This window comes from Spermophilus citellus (genome assembly GCF_964194105.1).
Source record: "Spermophilus citellus genome assembly, chromosome: 3".
Taxonomy (NCBI): domain Eukaryota; kingdom Metazoa; phylum Chordata; class Mammalia; order Rodentia; family Sciuridae; genus Spermophilus; species Spermophilus citellus.
Window position 1 is genome coordinate 143,423,649 of NC_138184.1, and position 16,163 is coordinate 143,439,811.

The following is a 16,163-nucleotide window of genomic DNA, read 5'->3' on the forward strand; positions in this document are numbered from 1 at the left end:
CTCCGCATAACAAACAACCATGACAAACCACAGACAAACATCCACCTGAGCACGTCACGTGCTGTGAAAAGGTGCGTGGTGCGTCCGTTCTGAACAGTTCCCACTGCAGGAGCCACAGGAGCAGTGATGACACAAGATGCCCCTGTTTTACATTCACTACACAAAGGCAAGTGACCCTCCATCCTTGCCTGAGCACAAATGAATGGAAGTGCTTTTGCAGCACACTTACTTAGCTAGAAATGCTGGCAGCCGATGCTCCATCCACTTGGTGAACTCGGCAGGAAATAAAGAAAATGAAACCCTCATTTAAGAAACGTGGTTTGATCTGCATGAATGTGTACATTGTAAAACTCTAATTGTGCATCTACAATTTCTGGTAGACTGCACATATCTACTGTAAAACCCACAAAGCATACCGCACATCTGCTCTGGCTATTGAAATTCTAAGATAGCGTTCTTCAAATACATTTTTCTAAGAAATCCCTTGTAAGTGTAAACAACCAAAGTCAGTCTCCACTTTCCTGGCAAAGGTAAATCTCAAAATTGAATAAATTTACATTTTGTAGCTTGTTTTCTTTATTTTGAAGCTATTTTCTTTTGACTTGTCAAGATACTTAGCTCAAACTCTGTTGAGTTTCCAATACAATCTCGGTTGTTGTTCACAGAGGGATGCTGGGCAGGTATTCCCAAAGCTCACTTAATCTTTATCTGTCTTATGAAAAAAAGAAAAAGAAAGAAAAAAAAAGAGACATGTGTGCGTGCCCGTGGCTCTACGCACACACGATGCATGTACCCATTGCTGGGGTAATCGCCAAAGTGTTTTCTAACAAGGGAAGTTAATCACCCCAGTGCAAACTAGGGTGCACAGGACTAAACCCTTTGCTCTCCATTGGCCTCTGGACAGTGTGTGCTTTTCATTAATGCTGTTCCCTCCGTGGAATTCCTGACGTTCTCACTTTAAATACACTTTTCTGTAAGTCAGCTAACAAAACTAATTAAGAACTGTGAAAGGCCATATTGATAGAGTAAAAATATATAAACCAGCTCTGACAATTCTCCTGGAGGACTCCATACATCATGGGGCTTTGTGCTCCACTTCGGGCTCTCTTTGGCTACAATATAAATAAACTAAAGTAAAATCTCACGTTTTAAAATGACTTTAAAGAACCACACATTTCCTGAAAGAACCATTTTCAAATTACATGTAAACATGCTTAATCAGTCTTTACTGCTCTAACTGGCTGGGGGATTTCACAAGGGCATGACTTGGGGACACTTGGTGACCTGCCGTCTGGTGGCACAGACCCTCGTGCTGCCTACATGGGTCGACAGTTTGCTGTCTCGCCGAATTGACAAGTTAGTTCAGTCTTGACTGATTTGACTGACTTTTCCCAACGGACTGCCCTCTATTCCCATACCAGCCTTGCTCTGCAATGCACTGGTGCTTTGAAGAAGACAGACACTCCACCAAGGATCACAACAAAGACAAAAACTATAAATCACGGAATTTATGGTGGTATTGCTGAACGAATGGTCGAGTGCAAAGCAGTGCCTTGTCAGGCTCTAGAAACAGCCATTGGCTTCTTATGTGTATCTCCTGAGAGCTAACAAAGAATTCAGATACAGGTGGGCATAAACTCTGTCCTACCACTTACTAGTTCTTAGGTCTCTCAAAGCCCCAACATCCTCACATCTGAAAGTATGATGATCAAGGCAACAGAGACAATAATGGCTCCGAGGCTGATGTTACATGACGGTTTGGGTGCTACTTCCCTGGCACCACCACCATTACCACCATAGTTCCTGCAGTTACTACAACTGTTTGCTACATCATTATGACAAATGTCTACTACAGTGCTGCAATCGGTGCTCCAGTATAGCTGCTGCCGGTACCACCACCACTACCACAATTAACACCGTTATTCAATATCTTCTTCTCCTCAGACTGGGTCCCATTGTTATCATGACACAGCACTTAAAGCATCAACTCCAGGAAGGGGACATTTGGGTTCATCAGCTCTGCTACTTACTAACCGGGTGACCCTGGGCAAATTATTTAATCTTTCTGTCCCTCCATTTCCTCCTCTGTAGAACAAGAATGCTACTGGTAAACATCTCATGAGACTGTTGCAAGAATTCAGAGTGTGGATACTTATAAAGCATCTAGAACAGTGCTTGGCTTAGGGACAACACTTTGTAACAGTGTGCTACAAAGATTAGCATGGTTGACTGATAACTGCAGTAATGCAACATGATGGGCGGTAACTGTGTTTAACTTGGTACCTGTAAACAACATGTTGCAAATTGTCAAAACTCATTTATTAATGGTTAATTATACAATCTTGGAAAGGTGAGTGCCTGAGTCAATTACTCACGACACGACTGAGTGGCTATGCCCTGCAGATCCAAACACAAAGCAAGGACAGCCCGTGGATCTCTGTTTTTCTCTCTGTCTGAAAACTGCTACCCACTCCCAACAGATACCTCTGAACATTCATTAAACTCTTGCCCAGGTCAAATAGATAGATGGCTGGGGTGACACAGATAACCAATGGGATGGTTGAGGAGACCAGTTTGGAGACCATTAGGGCTCGTCATGGTGGTTATGAAAGTTTGGGGTTCTCAAGTAAAAGTCCTGTAAGAGATTCCTCAGTGCAAAATAAACAGGTGTTTATCTTGCTGAAATGAAAGGGCTACTAGGCACAATTTGCTTTTACTGAGTGAGAAAGGGAGCTGGCAGTTCCCTTTGACTAGGTCTAGCCTTGACTTGCCTTCTATGACGTTTCTCTCTTACATGCAGGGCCATAGGGTCCCTAACCGGGCCAAAGCCAGTAATTGAGTTCCAACAAGTAAGTAAACCCTTCAAGGTTGAAGACTTTGCACACACAAAACTACCTAAACTGTACTTTCTGTGCTTCTGCAACTTCCTATAGCAATTAGATATAAGTTGCTTGAGAAAATAGAATACATTTTATTCTTTTATACCCCCAGGGACTGTCATGGTGCCCAGCACACAGCAGGCTTAAGCAAATGTTTGCTAAATCAATCAATGAATTTGTGAACTTGATCATCTCTGAAACACTTTAGAAATATCTTTAGCTTTTGACACACAGATTTTAGGGGTTACCCTAGTAATAGTTGGATCTTTGGTTGACAACATTCATTTCATTCTTTTCATAGTGAGCAGCTGTCAGGCTAGATGTTCCACAGTCATCAGCAGAAATGAGCTGGGTTCAGTGTCCAATCATTGTTTAATACTGCCCAAAGTGGAACTTGTAACATCCCTGGCTTACTGAGGTTTATTATTATTATTATTAGCTGATATGTGCTTCCTGCACATCACTTCCAGATTCATCTTCCAGAAAAACTGATTTCACTGTGTCCCTCCCTGTTCATAATCCTCCAGTGACTCACTATTGCCTAAGAGATAATGGCTGTTTCCTCAGGCTGGTATTCCAGAGCCTCCAAGGTCTGGCCAGAGCCCAGCATGTCTGGCTAACCAGTCTTCGGTCTCTCCTTCACAAACCCATCTCTCAGCTTAGCAGGCCTGCTGCCGATCCCTGAACAGAGAGAGTTGGTCATCTGGCAGTGGGTCCATCTATCGGAAAGCTGGTGTCTTCAGTAGCTCTCTTTTTCACACTGTTTTCTTCAATTGGAGAAGTCAGAGCATGTTCCTCCTTCCATGACCTCTTGTTTCCTGCTCCTTTGCCTAGTCTTCTCTCCAAGTCCAGAACATTGGTCATAAACTATATTTTTTACATATTACTCAAAACTGTTCCCCCAGGAGGCTGCATGCTTTTCAGACTTCTCATATAACCCTCCCATAACTGCTCAACCTAATCAACCTTAAACTTTCATTTATCCCTAATACTGAGGACCAACATGCAATCTATAGGATTTGATAATTTTAAAGATCCAAACTTACCCATTGTTACTGATGAAGTTCAGGGAGGGCCACCCTACCATTTTATGTCATGCCTCCAGGTCAAGCCTCAGGAGCAACAGTTTCCCAGGAGAGATTTTAAAGGCTGCTGTTATTCTGGTATCAATGGCACCTAGCAAGGTAGATAGGAGCAAAAGCGTGGTACCGTACCTTGAAAATGTGTTATCATCTAAATCAGATGATGAGTGGAGAGGAAAGCAGGAGATAAAAAGGTAGGAGAGCTAGTTGGGGAAAAAGAAGTGAAGTTTTTTTATGTTCTCACAGCTCTAATAAGGACCGTGTTGGCACAGGGCTCTTTGCCAACATGCTCTTGGCAACTGAGTTATTCCTCTAAATGTGTTGGACACATAGGCACAATATGAACTTACATGTATCTTTAACTATCTGCTGGTGGCTTAGCCTGCCACTGCATGGAGGTAGGGGGGGACACATCACAGTGCTGCCCCCTAACTACAGCAGTGAACCCTCCTAAGAAATGGAAGGTTCTGCCTTCTCTTTCAGAGCAGGTGGCCAATGCAGATGTACAAAGGAGCAGAAACTCTATACCACCATGCTCCTGAGAGCATACTTCTCATGGTTCTGGCTCTCTCCTGGAACATTTGAATTATTCATGACACACAGTGCCATCACTACAAACAGGCAAGCAGGAGCTGCAGCACAGACCAATTGAGCGCCTGTGATGTGAGAATAGAAGTTCTGTGGCTTTAAGAAAGAGCTGGTGCACCAGGCAGCAGCAAAGCCTGGGGTAGCTTCAGCTGTGATCTTACCTCACTCTGCCTGCTGCAGTGACCTCACCCACCACAATGCCACTATTCATGCACCCAGAGTGGAACGCTGCACAAAAGCTTCATTTAGGGACATAAACATGAATATTTAGCTTGTTTGATTAAAAATGAAACCTAGATCTTTGGCTTTCTGCAGTGGATGGGGTTGAGGAAAGTTTGTCTGTTTGTTTTCTAAAATATGTTTAAAGACCTAGAAAAGAATAATTGAAAAATATTTCTCTCAACCTTCCTCCCGCCTACCCCGTGAAGAACTATATTCCCTGGTAGGGCTAGTTTTTTCCTCACTCTTTCTTCTATCATAGTCTTTTAGGTACTACAGATTTTCTACTTACTTTTAGAAAGTCAACCACGGAAAATCTAATTATTGAAACTTTTTCTTCAATTTTTCAAATTTTCATTCATTTTATTTAACCAAGCAGTCCATTATGCCTCTCTGCAAACGTATGTGCCTACACAGACTCATATATACTTAGAATAAATTCCAAAAGTGCATGTCATTCAGTTACTTTCAAAGTTGTAATCTACACAGAGTTGTAAAGGGGAATTGGGAAGAGGTTTCAAAGAATCCACTTCCCCAAAGGTACCTTGTGGAATGATTGTTAATTTTAATTTCTCAAAAAATATTTTTTCCTTGCTAATAAAATATCCCTTATAGAATTAGAAAAACAATAAGCTTTTTAAAGATGAAAATAAATATCTGTCAGGATCTAACACTTAATTTTCTGATCATTGGCATTTCTACTAATTGTGTGTGTGTGTGGTGTATGTGTGTGCGTGCATGCGCATGTGCATGTGTGTGAGCTAGCAAAGGCAAATAAGAGTATGAGAGTGAGAGGTTTATGGATATGTTATCATAATATTATATTTATTTTTCCATATAATATACTATTGTGCCAACATGACCTGAATTGTTGCACCACATTTCACTATTTTCTTATCATTGAGCATTTAGATTATTTCAGATTTTCCAAATCACTTCCATAGTACTTTATAATAGCATCATGGTGAATATTATTGAACATAAATTTCTCCTGGATCTGTGATTATTTTTCTAGGATTGGTTCTTTTAGGTGAAACTGTAGGATATAGACATCTTCAAGGCACCTGGTATCTCTTGCCACGATATTTTCTAGGGAGTGAAATCATATGTAAGCCACAGAACTGATATTTTCTCAGCACATCTTCTTTGGTATTAAGTATGCTATGGATTGTTATCTCCTCAAAATTTCTTTCCACCAAAAAATGTTTATTTTCTTAACCTTCTAACGATTTCTGAGTTTAAAAAAAATCATTTATAAAAGAACAAGAGTAGATAAGCTCTAGTTTCTTCTTTCAGCAACCTGACAGGTAGGAGAAATTCCATTGGGTTTTCTAACTATATAAGGAGATAAGAATATGTTCATGCATTATTTGAGAAGACGGACATTATCTGGAAGAGAAAACTACAGGAGACACTGTCTAAAAAAGTTGTATAACTGATAGGGCGTGGTGGCACATGCCTGTAATCCCAGCAACTTGGGGAGGCTGAGACTGGAGGATTTTGAGTTCAAAGCCAACTTCAGCAACTTAGTGAGGTCCTAAGCAACTCAGCAATACCCTGCCTCTATTAAATAAAATATTAAAAAAGAGCTGGGGATGTGGCTCAGTTGTTAAGGACCCTGGATTCAATCCCTGGTACTAGAAATAAAAGTTGTATAACTGTCTACATTTATTAGACAAGTCATATTTTAAATATACCACACCTGAGATGGCTACTTAAATAGAAATCTGTAGTGAGTTCCTTGGAAAGGTGAAGAATTTCTTTGTTAATGCTGGAAACTATATCAGTGTTTATTGTGTAAATTCATATTTCTTTGTGAAGATTTTCTTTAAAACCAGGTATTCCTTCGTTTCAAAGCATATCCTGAGATAAGCGTCAATTACAAAGGAAAAAGTGGCAACTTTACAGAGGAGGCATATGGCAGATCCACCATGACAGGTCACTGGACAGATGCAGTGATAAGGGCTGATATCACAATAATAAGATTTATCATCATCATGCACCCTCTGACAGGACCCCCTGAAAAGACATGTCACTTCCACAGTATTCCTCTAAAACACCCATAATCTCAATCTAATATTGGAAAAACACAAATTGGGGGACATTCTACCAAATCACTGACTGGCATGCTTAAAAAAATGTCAGATCTTAAAGAAAAGGCATAATCATAGACTGGATGGGACTAAGAAGACATGGCAACTACATGCAACGTGACTCTGCATGCTGGAACAGAAAAAAGACAGTGGGGGAAATGAGGAAATCTGAATAAAGTCTGTAGTTTAGCTCACAGCATTGAACCAATGTTCATTTTCTGGTTTAGATAACTGTATTATGATTATATAAGATAGTGACATTAGGAAAAGTTTGGTGAATAGGAAAAGTCCCTCTGCTATTTTTTGAAACTGTTCTATGTCTAAAATGATTTCAAATTAAAAGTTAAAAAATAATAATATGACTGATAATTAAAAGAAAAGATGAACCCATGATGGACAAAAAGTTCACATCACTAAGGAAGCAAGTCCTATCTGGAAGGCCCTGGATCCTCCTGCATATTTGCAAACCACAAGTAATTCCATGACTGAGCAGAAAAACACTGTAGTTTTGAAATGGCTACTTAAACCTGTCTTTGTTGAAATCTGAGAACATGTTATAGACAAAATGCTTCCAATCTCCACATGGTCAGCATGCAAATTCCAAATGTGTCAGTTTCTCTTTTCTGAGGAAATGAGAACAGCGGCAATCCCTTGAAGCAGAGCTGGGGCTTTCTCAGAATGCTGGGGATGGCAGCTGAGCTCATAAAGACATGGAGAGAATGGGGATGCCTCTCTCTCCACTCCACCCCTACTGGCCCTGGCTCAGTTGGCTGCTGTACCAAATTGCTTTCTTTGTTGGCTGGTGAGGAAGGGAAGAAAATTGCCTTATTTGTTTGGAAGAAGACTTGAGAATCTAAACCAAAACCTTTCACCCAGGAATATGTCATTTACTTCTTGATGAGATTATCAAACGTTCCATTTCTAATCTTATGATGTTTCAGAATCTGTACTCAACCCGACAGGTAATTGAAAGATTCCATAGGGATAATTAGGCCTACCTTGAGCACAGTTCTGAAAGCTGATGGAAACCTGAAACTTCATTACCTGTTAAATGCATTCCATAAAAAATCAGATTTCACCTCATGACACTTCAATTCCATATTTAAAATGAGAAGTTAATATATATTTAATTTGACAATTATTACATGCCAATTAGGTGTGAATGTTTCATATAAAATATACCTTCTCGGGGGGTTTAATTGCCACATTGCAAAAACATTGAAATAAGACTTAATATATATGTTTTCATTGTTTTTTACTAATTAAAATGTGACAATTATGGAAATTGTAAGCATCTTTAACTACAATGAAGAAGAATCATATATCTTGCCTTGAGCCTCAAGATGTATTTATTATGTTTTTTGTATACTGAACATCTATAGTACAAATTAAACACGATTAACAGACAGCCATCCTCTTCTTTAAAATGAGATCCACAAATTCTCCAAAATTGCAATTTGGAAATTTATAATGTTGAATGAACAAGCAAGTATAGACAATTCTATACTATATACCATTTTATAGAAAGCTTTAAAAAGAAGCAACAATTCAATATTTTTAAACAATGCATGTATGTGTGAAAAAAACACTATTTTTTAAATGATCAGGAATGATGAGCACAAATCAATCATTGCCCTGAGGTGGTGACCTCAAGGGTGATGCAGGAGGACAGAATGTGGAATGAGCACATCAGTGGTCAGAAATACCTGGTGACTGTCTCATTCTGGGGCTGAGCTACATTCACAGATATTTGTCGTATCATTGTGCTTTATAACATACATGTATGTTGCATATATTCTCATTTCAAAAATGCTATCTATGGTTATGAACAAAAGTCAGAAAATACAGTAATACCCTTATCTGGGGTTTTGCTTTCTGACGTTTCAGTTATTTATGGCAAAACAGTCTGAAAATATTAAATGAAACCAGAAATAAGCAATTTGTAAGTTTTAAATTGCTGTTCTAAAAGACTTGATGAAACCCTCTGCAGGATGTGAATCATTCCTTCCAGTGTATCCACACTGTATATGCTACCAGCTTGTTATTCACTGAGTAACTATCTTGGTTATTAGATCAACTATCTTATTATCACAGTGCTTATGTTCAAGTAAACCCTATTTTACTTTTAATAGCGGTCCCAAAGTGCAAGAGAAATAATGCTGGTTATTTAGGTATGTCAAAGACATGACATAAAGTGCTTCCTTTTGAAGTGATAAGGTGAATTTTTTAATAAGGAAAGAAAAAAATGTATGCTAAATTTTCTATGGTCTATAGTAAGAATGCATCTGGTCTGGAATTGTGAAGAAGGAAAAATAAATCTGTGATAGTTTTGCTGTTGCACTTCAAATTGCAAAAGTTATGGCCATGGTGCATGATAAATGCTTAATTAAGATGGAAAAGGCATTGAACTATAGGGGTCAGTGTTATTGTGGTTTCAGGCATCCACTAGGGGCCTTGAATTGTATCCTCCATGAGTAAAGGAGGACTACTGTACACTTTATCATTTGCATACATTGACTCATTTTTAGAAGTCATATTTTCAGCCTAATATTATATCTAGAAAAGATATAGTGTACTTTTTTTATATTGTGCATGTTTAAAAAAAACCTATTAGTTGCCAAGAATGATGTCAAATTTCAGCTCTTGGCTAACTTCTTGGCCAAATGGATTCTAATTCTGAGGTATGTAAAACTATTTATCTTGCACAAAAACCTGGCAACTGCATTAAGCATTTCTTCTACTCATACTGATGTATTAGGTACCCCTAGCAACCTAATAAACATAAAATAACCTTAAAGATCGTCTTGAAAATCAGCTGATTCCATCATTATGGACATTGTTGTAATGAGACCCATAAAATGCAGATGATATTTCATAGCACTCAAAACGATAGTTTAAAGTCTGACTTAGTACCAGCATCTACAGTCTTTTGTTTTAATAAGGACAATGTACAACCAATATATGGAAGTTGACTGGATTTAGCCAACAGAACCCTGCCTCACAATTTGAAGTATCCAATGACTCTTATTCAAGAATAACTCCATCAAATGAGTTGATTTCCAATTAATCCACTTCTTTAACTGTTGCTTTAAGTAGGTGGACGCTCCAACAGTTGGGTGCCACTCAGTGGGGCTTGCAACAGAGTCAATGGTGACTCAGATCAGAGGAGAGCCTTGTAAATCAGCCCCATGAGCACTGAGACATCCATCAGGGCGGTGTGCCCTTTCTCCACTGCCGCAGTCATGAAGTCATGGGCCTGCCATGGGGCTAACATATTATTAAAATAAATCACTGGCCTGGAGACTTGCATTTAAATACCAATTAACTCATAAGTAAATGGGAAGGAGCTGACTTGTCTCACCCAGAATGTTGTTTGGAGGAGTTGCTGAAATTACCACTCTGTGTTGAGGACTTCTTCTTCCACGGATGCAAAACACCAAGAGAACAAGGGGCTACAGGCAGTGCTAAGGCAAATCCCCCTCCCGATTTTCTTCCACAAAGAAAGATGCAATTGGATCGAGGTAGCTTCAGTAGGATCTTGAGCTTTCAAGAGCATTAAATGCTCATTGATTGTTAAATGAAACAATCAAATAAATAAATCTCAGGCACTTGCTCTTTGCTTGTTTGCTTTATCTCTGCACAAAGCTGTGGCTACACTGCAGAGCCCAGTGGAATAAAAACTGCCTTGAGATAATTCTCCCTCTTCACTGAGTTCCTTTCTAGGCAGAATCTCACAGGGGCACCCAAACTCACTGTCTCAAGGGCCAAGACCTACAAACCATTCGAAATTCATTATTGCACATCATGTGACAGTAATTCAGGCCTGTTTAAGCAGAGGCTTTCTTGTTTAGCATTAGGGTCTTATGGCAAGTTCTAGCTTCATTTTTTTTCCGATAGATACTAAAATCTAGGACACAGGTACCTCTGCCAAGCCTGCTCAGGGTATTTGAAGAGTCTCCTCCAGAACCCCGGGCTGCTTCTCCTTGTTTCATAATCCTGAGCTCCAGTCACTTGTTCTCCTTGGCTGGGACACATTCTCTCTGGTTTACACAGGGTTGCATTCAGAATGCAGTCTCTATCCTCAAGATTAACGACCCTGCTGTTGGATAGAGAGCTTTCCCTTGCCAACATACTGCTCTTTCTCATGACAGCTAGAGTTATAACTTGGATTTCAAAGGAGCCCTACACATTTATTCGCTTGTCTCATTCATAAAAACCTAAGATACTCACACATTTACCACCAAATCTGGCTCGTATGGAATTAGATTTGCATAGACTACCAGAGCTTGCACCCCAAATGAAACAAAACACTACACTTGAGCTCTTCCCTGTCCTAGTTCCTAGTGACCTACAGACATGTTATTAAAACCCATGGCCTATTAAGTCATTACTTTTTATCCTGCTTATCCAAAATCATCAGGTAACAAACCATAATATGAAGCCAGCCACATGGCCACAGGCTCAGCTCCAGTATTTTCATTGACCTGGCATATGGCTCTGGCTTTTCTCCTTTGGCAACAAAGGAGAACACTGATTCTAGAAGGGCCTTTCTGGAACACCTTCAGGATTGGCTCCAGGCTCTGTCTCCTATAGTCCCCTGAGAAAGCAAGCGTCCCTTCAGGGAGGGGAACTATGAACAAATCAAAGGGGGAAACTGGTAAATGGCTGCTGGTTTTCTGCATCTAGTACACACTGTGAGGCTTTGGTATTTGTAAAGTAAGGTCAGCTCTGTCTCTCCCACTACACCACAGTCATCTTGGCCAGCCCAGCCTGGTGAGGTGTCCTTGTCAGAACTTCTGCAGAGGGAAAGCGAGGCTGTGCGTGGGGTGGGGGTGGACTTGTTGGGACCGGTCCTGAGTGTCTGGCTTCAAATTAGGATTCCAGAATGTGTGTGTGTTCTCTCAACTCAGTCCTTGGAGCAGAAAGGTGAGTCCTTTCACCCTCATAGAGCTCAGGCAGCTGCCAGCACACCCTCTGACACTGCTTCCTCCCTTACCTAGGGGAAATTAGTCTTAATTCCCTTTGGACAGAATACTGCCTTGAAGCAGCTGTCTTGTTGCTCAGCCACTTTGCAGTTCTAAATGCTTCTTTCTCATTATGGGATTCATTTTGGCTCCAGCCTTAATGAGAAGTGACAGATGCCTTCATCAAAGATCACAGAAGTGATGCTGCTAAGATTTTAAAAAGAGACTTTGAAAGGACCTCAAGTCTCTGAGCAGGTGCCCTGTGTGTCCACATACAAGTACGTGTGCCCGTGCACGCATGCACAGTTGTGTCTCTCTTTCCCTCTTCCTGTCTTGTTCCTATAAGATTATACACAATGGCAGCCCTCATGGTATTTACTCACTGCAGAGATAAGGAGTTCTAGAATTGCCTCCGAAAAGACTTGTTTCTCATATGACTGTAAAAGTAGGAGTTTAGAAAATAAGATATGAAAAGTTTTCTTTGAACTTTTTTTCCCCCAAAAAACAAAAGTTTCTGACTTATTTTGACCTGAAAACCAGAGCCTAAAGCTCTACCTCCACCAGCCTTCCTGCCCTAGTATCCTAAGAAATGTCTGTGAACCAATAATGTTTTCTCAGGGGAATTTCATTACTGAAAGGGCTCATTAGGAAAGACATTAAAATACGAATTACCTCATAAACTATTTAGTTGTGTACCCAGTGGGAGCCGAGCTTATTAGGATCCAAGCTTTTCACAAATAGAGCTAATCAATTAAACTTCATGAGAAACCGAAGGGATTTCAAACAGAATGGATAAGCCAGGGACCATGTACAGAAGTGCTTGCCTGGAAGAGCCATCTCCCATAACTGGGAAAGGTAATGATCAGATTCTGGATCGAGAAGGTAATTCAAATATTCCTATCTTGGGCCATGATCTCCTGAGGTTCAACAGTTTCCAGATCAGTGTTTTTCCAGATTTAAAGTCCTAAGAACCTCTTGAGGGTGTCAATTAAAATGCAGGTCCTCTTCTCTAACAAGCTCCCAGGTGACACTGAGAGGGTCCAGAGTTCCCACTTAGAGCAGCAAGGTCTTAGATTATGAAATGTAGCTGCAAGTAGCCTTTATGGTTTTACAATGGGCCATATCATAGACTAATGCCATATTGAACATCATATTTCTTGTAGATCTGCATGGAGAGAAAGAAGTAGAAAGTAACTATCCTTATATGACCAAAATTCTCCTCTCATGGTCACTGGAGAATTTATTTTTTTAATATTAATAGTAAACCTATCATGCTATGCCAAAAATGGAGACTCATTAAATTAGTTGGAGATCTCTTTAGAGACCAGCTGCTTTTTAAAAAATATGCATTTACTTTTAATTGGCACATGGTAATTATATATATATATATATTTATGGAGTACAGTGTGATATTTCCATACATATATACAACATGCAATGATCAGATCAGGATAATTTTGTGTGTGTGTGTGTGTATATATATATATATATATATATATATATATATATATATATATAACCTCAAACATATATAATTTCTTTGTGTTGGTAACATTCAAAATCCTCCCTACTAACAATTTTGAAATATATTCAATAGTTGTCAACCATAGTTACTTTGCTGCATTGTACAACATTAGAAGCTATTTCTCCTATCCATCTCTACCCCTGGATCTCTTAGCTATCTTTTCTTAGAGACCAATTTTTTTTTTGATGGGGGGTTACTGGGGATTGAACTCAGGGGCACTTGACCACTGAGCCACATCCCCAGCCCTTTTTTGTATTTTATTTAGAGACAGGGTCTCACTGAGCTGCCTAGCACCTTGTCATTGCTGAGGCTGGCTTTGAACTCCTGGCTTTGACCCTCCTGCCTCAGCTGCCCCAGCTGCTGGGATTACAGGTATGTGCCACTGTGCCTACTGAGACCAACTTTTAAGGGAAATTCTGCAGTGTGTTTACAGTGCCCTGATAGAAGGGTGGAGATGGCTTTTATTTTCCCCTCAAAGTGAGGAAACCTTATGCTCTGCAGATTCACCTGCTGTCATCGAGGAGAGTGGAAGTTTAGGGCTGAGATGGGCGTTCAACAGCAGGATTGGAGAGAAGCACCTGTTCTTAGGCAAAAGGCAGGAGGAGCCTGAGGGTCCTGTTTAGCATTGACCTGTTAATCCTGAAAGCTTTGGATTTAGCTTTGCTCTGTGGTCTCTTAGAAAACAGCAATGTCACTGCCTCACTAATCACTTTGCCACTTGGTGAAGGAAAACATCCGCATGCTTCAGCGGGCAGCCTGTCGCTGCAGGGGGGAGGAAGGAGAGCTCTCTGCCGTCTAGACAGCTCCAGCCCATTGCTTGGACAGCGGTGGCGGTGGCTCTAGCGGGTGAATCATCTGTTCTGGCCAAGGGGTTCGACTTTGCCCAGCACAAGTGGGTTTCTAAAGTCAGTGGTTCAATAGCCACTGGCACAGAGGAGGCACATCTGTACCTGCCTAGTTTCCAGAATATAGCTGGACACAACTAATAGGATCATGGTGCTGACATAATATTGAAGACCTCTGTGCCTTTGGAACTTAGCGTTGATTCATGAAGAGGAGCATGAAACCTCGCCCCAAATTCCAGGCTATTCTCTAGTTGGTGATTTAGTACTAAGGCTGAGGAGATGGTAAAATAAGAGCAAGTGTCCCATTGTGTTATATATGTAAGGATACCTCCCAGGGGACCTCAAAATCTATTCCTGGTTTCATGGTTGTCACAAAGGACAAAGTGATGCCTCAGGACCCATATTCCTTCCTCGACACCCTCTAGCAATCATACTTTCCATCTATGCCTGAAAACTCTTGCATAATAGGTGTTTGCCAAAATGTAGCTAAAAGAGAAGTGACTGTGACACAGAAACATTTTTCACCTTCCTCTACAGAAGTGCCAGGACTAGAGTGAGATAAGAGAGGTGTCCAGGTGCAAGAGTAAAGGAAACATTCATCCTGAGTCGTGCAAATCCATCAAGTGCAATTCCATACATACACAGCTCCGAGTGCAAGTGCTTTCTTAAATTGGCACCTTGGACACTCTCTTGCCTGCTTTTGAGCTTCAGAAATGGGTCAACCTTCAGGCTACTACATGTATCAAGGGAGAAATGTTCATTGGAAAGACCAACCCAGCAGAGCCAGGCTTTACAGATTTTCACGTAACTTGGTGGAATTCAAGGTTTGATTTTGTAAAGATAGATCATGGGGCTCTGGTTAGGTTTTTGTTTAAGATATTAAGATTTGTCTTTGGAAACTGTTACAGCGGGACAGGGCTTTATGTTTGGGAGTACTTTCCCCTCCCCAAGTCCCTCGTCCTGCTGCCCAAATTCATATATCCAAGACCTGATTCTCAGGACCTCAGAATGTGACTGTGATTGGAGACAGAGACTTTAAAGAGGTAAAATGAGGTCCCTACATCAGGTCTTAATCCAGAATGACTTGTGTCTTTTATGGGAAGAGGAGATGGACACAGACACAGCACAGAGGGAAAAGCATTTGAGGATACAGGGATAAGACAGCCATCTACAATTCAAGGATAAGAGGCCCAGACCAGACCCTCCCCGGCTTAGTCTTGCAAAGGAACCAACCCTGCTGACAGCTTGATCTTGGATACTCAGCTTCCAGAAATATGAGACAAAAAATTCCTTGTCTTTAAGCCATCAAGCCTGTGGTACTTTGTTACAGCAGCTCTAACAGACCAATACAGACACAATTGTTATCCTAAGTTTTCTGATGCCTGCTTCCCTGGTTTTTATTTTTTTCTTGCTTAAAAAAATAGCCTTGCATCACTATGGACAATGAGCTATGGCACCTTAGGGTCTGTGTCTCCACTCCTGTGTCATGAAAGCAAAGCAAGAGAAAGCAATAGTCTGCCATACTAGATGGAAAATTCCCAAGTACATCAGGATAGGTGAATGGTGGGGGTGAAGAATAATTTAGGTTTTAGGTATTTTAGGTAAGTGTAATCTCTGGGTGGACAAAAACGTTAGTGTTGGCCTTATTAAAGATGAAGAAGAGATGAAAAATTGCCCTCTTTCTAATATGAACTATGCATAGAGAATTGCTTCAATTACTCCAGTCCTTGCGGGTGTGGACTGAATCTTTCTGCAGTCGGTTCCATCACTCTTATCTCTGGTTTCGATGCTAAAAAGAATCTATCAATTGCTCTGACATCAAAAAGTCAAAATATATCAATCGAATGTGAGAACAGCACACCGCGGTTATTTTTAAGGGCCATGAAAATGTCGATATCCAAAGCCAGTAGGAGATGTGTGCTCTTGCTAATGACCAATCCCAGGGACATTGATTTCTATTGTTTTATG

General features: G+C 40.5%; 1 protein-coding gene across 7 annotated transcripts in view; it reads right to left on the reverse strand.

Annotated features, from left to right (window-relative positions):
• The window catches only part of CREB5 (cAMP responsive element binding protein 5), a 412,930-nt gene that overhangs the window by 63,409 nt on the left and 333,358 nt on the right, over nt 1–16,163 (reverse strand). The gene's annotated exons all lie outside the window — the stretch shown is intronic.